Below are 6,273 nucleotides of genomic sequence, written 5' to 3' on the forward strand. Positions count from 1 at the left end.
CCATTCATCTCTGTCACTCATGGCATTAGGTAGTTCGTTAACCAGACACCCAGTATCATTTGTAAGCTGATCGATATATGTTTTCGCAGGTCTCCCTGGTGCCTGTTTGCCGTGAGTTGGTAACCAAAGTAAAACATCGCTTGCGAGCTCATCTTTGTTTCTCCAGCAGTGCCCAGCGAATCTTAATCTACGTTGACGTATGGTTACACTGATTGGTGGGATTTTTGCATACAATTCATATTTTGTGGGGTGCTCTTTCCATGAGATGTTAAGGGCTGCTCTGAGCATGCGAGTGTATGCACCATCCAGGGCCTTTTCTAGTGACGATGTCAAGGTCCATGTAATTGCCCCATATACAAGAACTGATTCAACAGCTGCTCTAAATAAGTTGCGTTTCAGCTCTATTGGAAGCGCTGATTTCCAAATCTTGCCTCGACTGTTTAAAGCTCCCCAAGCCTTTCCAAGTCTGATGTCAACATCTCTTTTTGTGGAGGCGATGTTGCTTCCCAGGTATGTGAATTCGTCAACCTTTTTGATGTTTTCACCATCGAGTGATTTTATGTCTACAACTTGATCTTGATTAAGACTGATGTACTCTGTCTTCGAGGCATTTATGTAGAGACCAATTTGGCTGGCTACTTCTTCAATCTTGTGTAGTAGTGTCGCTGCATCATTGTTATAGTCTGCTAGAACCGCAAGATCATCTGCATAATCTGCATCTGTAATCTTCTTGGATGGGTATCGCCGACTTTTCCGTTTACTTCGGGTAAATCCAAGTTCATTGTTGGTGTCTATTGCTTTGCGTAGCACATAATCGAGACATATTATGAATAAGTAGGGAGCGAGGGTATCACCCTGTAAAACTCCTGCCATGGTGTCAAAACAGTCTGTATCGCCGTCAGGTGATCGGACTATTGCATGCGAGTTCTTATACAGCATCATGATGGCATTAACTGTCTCCTGAGGTATCCCGAATGCTAGCAGTATCTCCTTCATCTTACCTCGATGGATGGAGTCGAAAGCTTTCGAGAAATCAATAAATAGGAAAACAGCAGGAAGATTTTTAGCTTTAACGCCTTCAAGAAGGCGTCTAATAGTAAGGATTTGCCCGGAGGTCGATCTACTAGTGCGAAAGCCATTTTGATTTTTTCGCAGAACTGGTTCTATATGCGGTCTGATTCCGTTTAATAACATCAGGTTGTATATTTTGGCCGCTATTGATGTTGGAGTGATTCCTCGATAGTTTTTTGTAAGCCCTAGGTCGCCTTTTTTCTGGAAAGGCAATATACATCCTTCTGTCCATCTATCTATTGGATTTTGATGGTATACAGCATTACATAAATTCAGTAAAATCTCATCGAATTCACCTAGTTTTCAAATCTCGGCTGGAATGTCATCGAGACCACAGGCTTTCCCGTTTTGAATGTTTTTAAGAGCTTTATGGAGTTCATCTATGGTGAAGGGACCTTTTTTGATGTCGAGTTCATCTGAAATCACAGGAGTTATTACTTCATCCTTGATTGTAGGTGGCTTCCCTAATAAGCTTTGGAAATGCTCTTGCCAGAGTTTCAATCGTTCTTCTTGGCTGGATGCTTTTAGTTTGGATTTGTTTACGCATTTCCGTCCGCTTATCTCGTTTACAGTTTTCCAGGCCACAGCAGATTGCTTGTTACTCGTAGCATTATTTATCACATCAATTTTTCTCTGGAGATAGTCAATCTGTTCTCTCTCATAAGAATCGGTAAGTGCAGTTCGTGCTTCGTTCCTTGGTACTATATTAGTTCCTCAAAAAAACCCCTCATTTAAGTGGATTAAAATCTTTTATTCAACATGAAAGTGCGACGTTAACGGGGTTGGCGACGTTAACTGGGTTGGCGACGTTAACTGGGTTGGTGACGTTAACGGGGTTGGCGACGTTAACGGGGTTGGCGTCGACCTGGAAGTGACGTGTTCACCACATATTTTCGGTTGGTGGAAAGCACACAAGACTGTGCAGGATTTAGTCTACTTGCCAGCAATGTGAACCCGGAAATGTTGAGTACCCCAAAGTTTTAAGTTAGAAATGTACAGTATGGGTCCCCAGCACTTAGAAACTGCCGGATGGTAACTTGCATATGTTGGGCAATTAGCAAAATTCGCATTAATAGCATTAACCCTATCAAACATAGGCCTGGGACACTGAAATTTCTGTTTCGCTCTATTGCTCCACTTTTATTCGCAGGTATTAGAGGTAACAAAGGCAAGTACCATACCAAACTAGAATAATATGACTATGGGTAAATAATATCCTCAAAATTAAAACACAAGTATACCCAAAATTATCAGAGCTGAAAAATATGTGCACTAGGAGTGCTTGCTTCAGCATCTTATCCGGTGCTTCAGCATCGTCGTAAATCTCATCCAATGACGTGGAGAGATAGCAGCAGATGCCGAAAGATTGGATCCACACGGCGACCTGTTCAGGGTTGGTGGAGATGCCCTTCATGCCTCCTACTCCCTTCCCTTGCTTGATGCATGTCTGCTCCCCAAACATGTCTCCACTCACTGCAGCTGCACCATCAGAGTGGCGGCACACATGGCTTCCAGCGTAAAGGTCATCCTTGGCAGTAGCAGGAAGGTACTGCATGTCGCGCAGATGCCATGTGATCCATCTTGCGTAGTGGTGATGACCGGCAGCAAAGAAATAGGGCAGCATCTCTTCAAGGCAGTGTTGTCGCAGCATCCAATCACCCTCTCTTTCTGCTCGCCAGAACCTGTGAGCTATTAGGGTAGGGGTGATGAAACAATCCACCCATAGCCGGCCTGCGGGGTGCTCTCTGGCTTTCTCCAGGAATGCCGTTATCTGCTCGTGAGTCTTCTCTCCCTCCTCTAAGAAGTCATGAAGAAGAGCAGACACAACCATACGGAAGGCTCGCATAGCCTTGGGCCAGGCCTTCCCGTTGAAGATGGATTTCAGGCCTCCAAATGATGCACCGACTAGCTCCTCCACACCTGTTGAATTCATCAGTTGTCTGATTGAGCCGATGAATGACATGAGAGTGTGCATCATCCCAGATCTGAGAACCACTGATGACCATCGCTGCAGATCACTCCACTTGATCAGGCAAGCGATCACGTACAGCTGCATGTCAAACGTGATATGACTGTGGCTCATGCCAAGCTGCCTCAGTGATGTGTCTAAGTAGGCAATGGTACTGAGCACTGTATCAGGGTGGGCAGGGGGCGAGTCAAGCAGTGATCCAAAGACACTTATCGTCTTCAGCTTTGGATCACTGATCACCATTGCGATCTTGCACAACATTGTAGGCTGCCCAGTCCAGGGGAAGAGGGGAAGAGTGGAGCTGCGAGAGCCAAGCAGCATCCTTCTTCTGTGCTCTTGAAACACTGTTTGATGGCATCTTGGAAAGCATCAGTTCTTGGGACCTCTTTCAGAGCATTTCAGAACATTGAAACTGTAGCTCAACATGAGAGTAGGGGCACGAACCGCGCAAAAAAATGTTGGGTGAAAAAAAATCCACGGCTTTTACATCCCTTTTTTCACATGAAATTTTGATCGCAGGAAATTTTTATAAGAACACTCACTGAAAGCATATCTGTCTAAGTGTATTATGTCCAAATTTCATACAGATCCTTCAAATAGTTTGCTCAAACGGAGCAATAGAGCGAAACAGAAATTTCAGTGTCCCAGGCCTATGTTTGATAGGGTTTTTTTTTTTTTTTTTTTTTTTGTATACAAGATCGAGGCTCGTGAAAGAGCTAACATTAATCACACAAAAAGACAAACCGACACACAAAACACAAAAAACAAGGGGAGCGGTAGACAAGATGGGGAGGGAGGGGGAAGGACACAAAAGAGAGGGGGAAGGACACAAACACAACATTTGAGAGCAGGGACATCGGGAGGACTTGGGGGGAGGTGGGAGAGGATTAAAACATATGAACACTGCAAGGACTCTGGGGTGAATTACCGGGGGTAGAAAAGATCAAGGTTTTCGATGGGGGAAGATAAGAGATGGTGGTGAACAGCTGTTTTAAAGACCTGGAGGGAGGAGTGGGATTGAAGGGAGTGGGGGAGTTTGTTCCAGAGGCGGGAGAAAAGGGGAATGAAAGAGTGAAGGTGAGCAGAGAGCCTAGACTTTGGCAGTTTAACCAGAAGAGGGTTGCAGGCAGATCTTGTGCGACCTGAAGGAATATTGGGGGGACAGAGCACAGAGAGAGCTGGGGGAGCAAGGCCGGAGAGGAGTCGGTAGAAGACAGAAAGACCACCAACCTGCCTGCGGTGAGTGAGTGAAAGGCCCTCGGCGTTGACTACATCGCAGGAGATTCCAATGATTCTGAAAGCTTTGGCCTCAACAGCGTGAAGCCGAGCAAGGTGTGAGGCAGGAGCACCAGCCCAGAGGGGGGAACAGTATTCCATTGAGCTGCGGATGAAAGCCTTGTATGTGGTGAGGAGCTCAGGTGTGCCAAGGAAGGACTTCGCACGACGGAGGATGCCCAGTCGGCGACTGGCTTTGGAGGCCAGCTTGGAAATGTGGTTTTCCCAAGAAAGATCATGGCAGATAGTGAGACCCAAAAGCTTGAGCGACAGAACTTCTTGGAGAGGATTGTTGAGAAAGTAGATGGGAGGGTTGTCCAGTCGGTCCTTTCGGAGAGACATTGTAAGAGTGAGATTTGTCAGGATTGAAAGACATGTTCCACTTGTTTGACCAGTCTGTGATTTTGTCCAGGTCTGCAGAGAGTGAGGAGGCTGCAGACTGCCGATCTGAGGGATGAGGAATGGAGCGACAGAGAGTAGAGTCGTCAGCAAAGAGATAGAGAGGATTTTCAAGAGAGTCAGAGAGATCATTGATGAAGACCAGAAAAAGCACAGGGCCCAGAACACTACCTTGGGGAACTCCAGCCTGAACAGGAAGAGGAGATGAGAGAAACCCATTCAGGGCCACACGTTGACTACGACCAGAGAGGAAGTCCGCCAGCCATGCGTGGAGATTTCCATGGATACCAAAGGAGGAGAGTTTGGAGAGCAGAGCAGGGTGCCAGACCGTATCGAAGGCACGTGAAATGTCAAGGGAGACAGCTCTAATTTCCTGTTTGGCGTTGAGGACCTCCATCCATTGTTGAGAAAGCAGAAGCAGCATGTCCAGAGTAGAGTGACCAGGTCTGAAACCAAATTGATGATCAGAGATCAAGCCATTGGAGAAGAGGAAAGATTTAATATCTGAAGCAATGATGGATTCCATGACTTTGCTGATAATTGGGAGAAGGCTGATTGGTCTGTAGTTGCTGGGATCTGTTTTTGCACCTTTTTTGTGCAAAGCGGTGATGTTGGCTGATTTCCAAGCAGATGGCAGATGACCTTGAGCAAAAGAGAGGGTGAAGAGAACAGAAAGAGGGAGTGAAAGTGCAGAAGAACATGATTTTAGGACCCGTGGGCTGATGCCGTCAGGACCGTCAGGGTTAATGCTATTAATGCTAATTTTGCTAATTGCCCAACATATGCAAGTTAGCATCCGGCAGTTTCTAAGTGCTGGGGACCCATACTGTACATTTCTAACTTAAAACTTTGGGGTACTCAACATTTCCGGGTTCACAAGAGGGCTCCATAGGCTTAGCAAGTAGACTAATTGAGCGAGCGGCTTTGACGATGGGGACGGACAGGTGCAGCCCAATTCCTGGAGTGGATCTAGCTCTTTGGTGCTCAATCCTTGCAGAAAGTGGGTTTAGCATCTTGTGTCAATGTTGGAGTTTCGCGGAGTAATCCTGCACCTCACCTCGCTCATGAGGCAAGGATTTCTTCATGGTGTTGACATGTTGGTTTTATGAAGTTGATGAATCTGCTTCCAAGTTGAGTTGGATTACCTCCACTTCCAGCCAGTTCCTACTGAGTAACGATGGTCCATCACCAGGGATGACCTTATGGATCTGGGCGTGGCCAAATTCTTCAACAACGTCAATGTCTTCACATCACATGACCACACACCGACAAGAGCATTGCTTTCTTCGTCATTCACTTCGATGTAATATTCCAAACGTTCAGCATCCGTGTTCCAATCATGCGGCCGTATGACGTCATCACGGCGTCTGTCACGAAATAGCGGCAAAAATTGGAGAATTCCACAAGCGATTAAAGCTTGAAAGATGGTCGATTTTAAAATCGAGTTAAAAGGCGTTTCATCAACAGTAAAGTACAATATTGGGGTCGGCGCCGACATGGAAGTGACGTGTATACACACTTCCGTGCAAAATATCCCGCTGGCACAGTCTCAGAACGAT

The sequence above is a fragment of the Myxine glutinosa genome, chromosome 12 (assembly GCF_964187855.1).
Source record: "Myxine glutinosa chromosome 12, kmMyxGlut1.1, whole genome shotgun sequence".
In the NCBI taxonomy this organism is placed as follows: Eukaryota; Metazoa; Chordata; class Myxini; order Myxiniformes; family Myxinidae; genus Myxine; species Myxine glutinosa.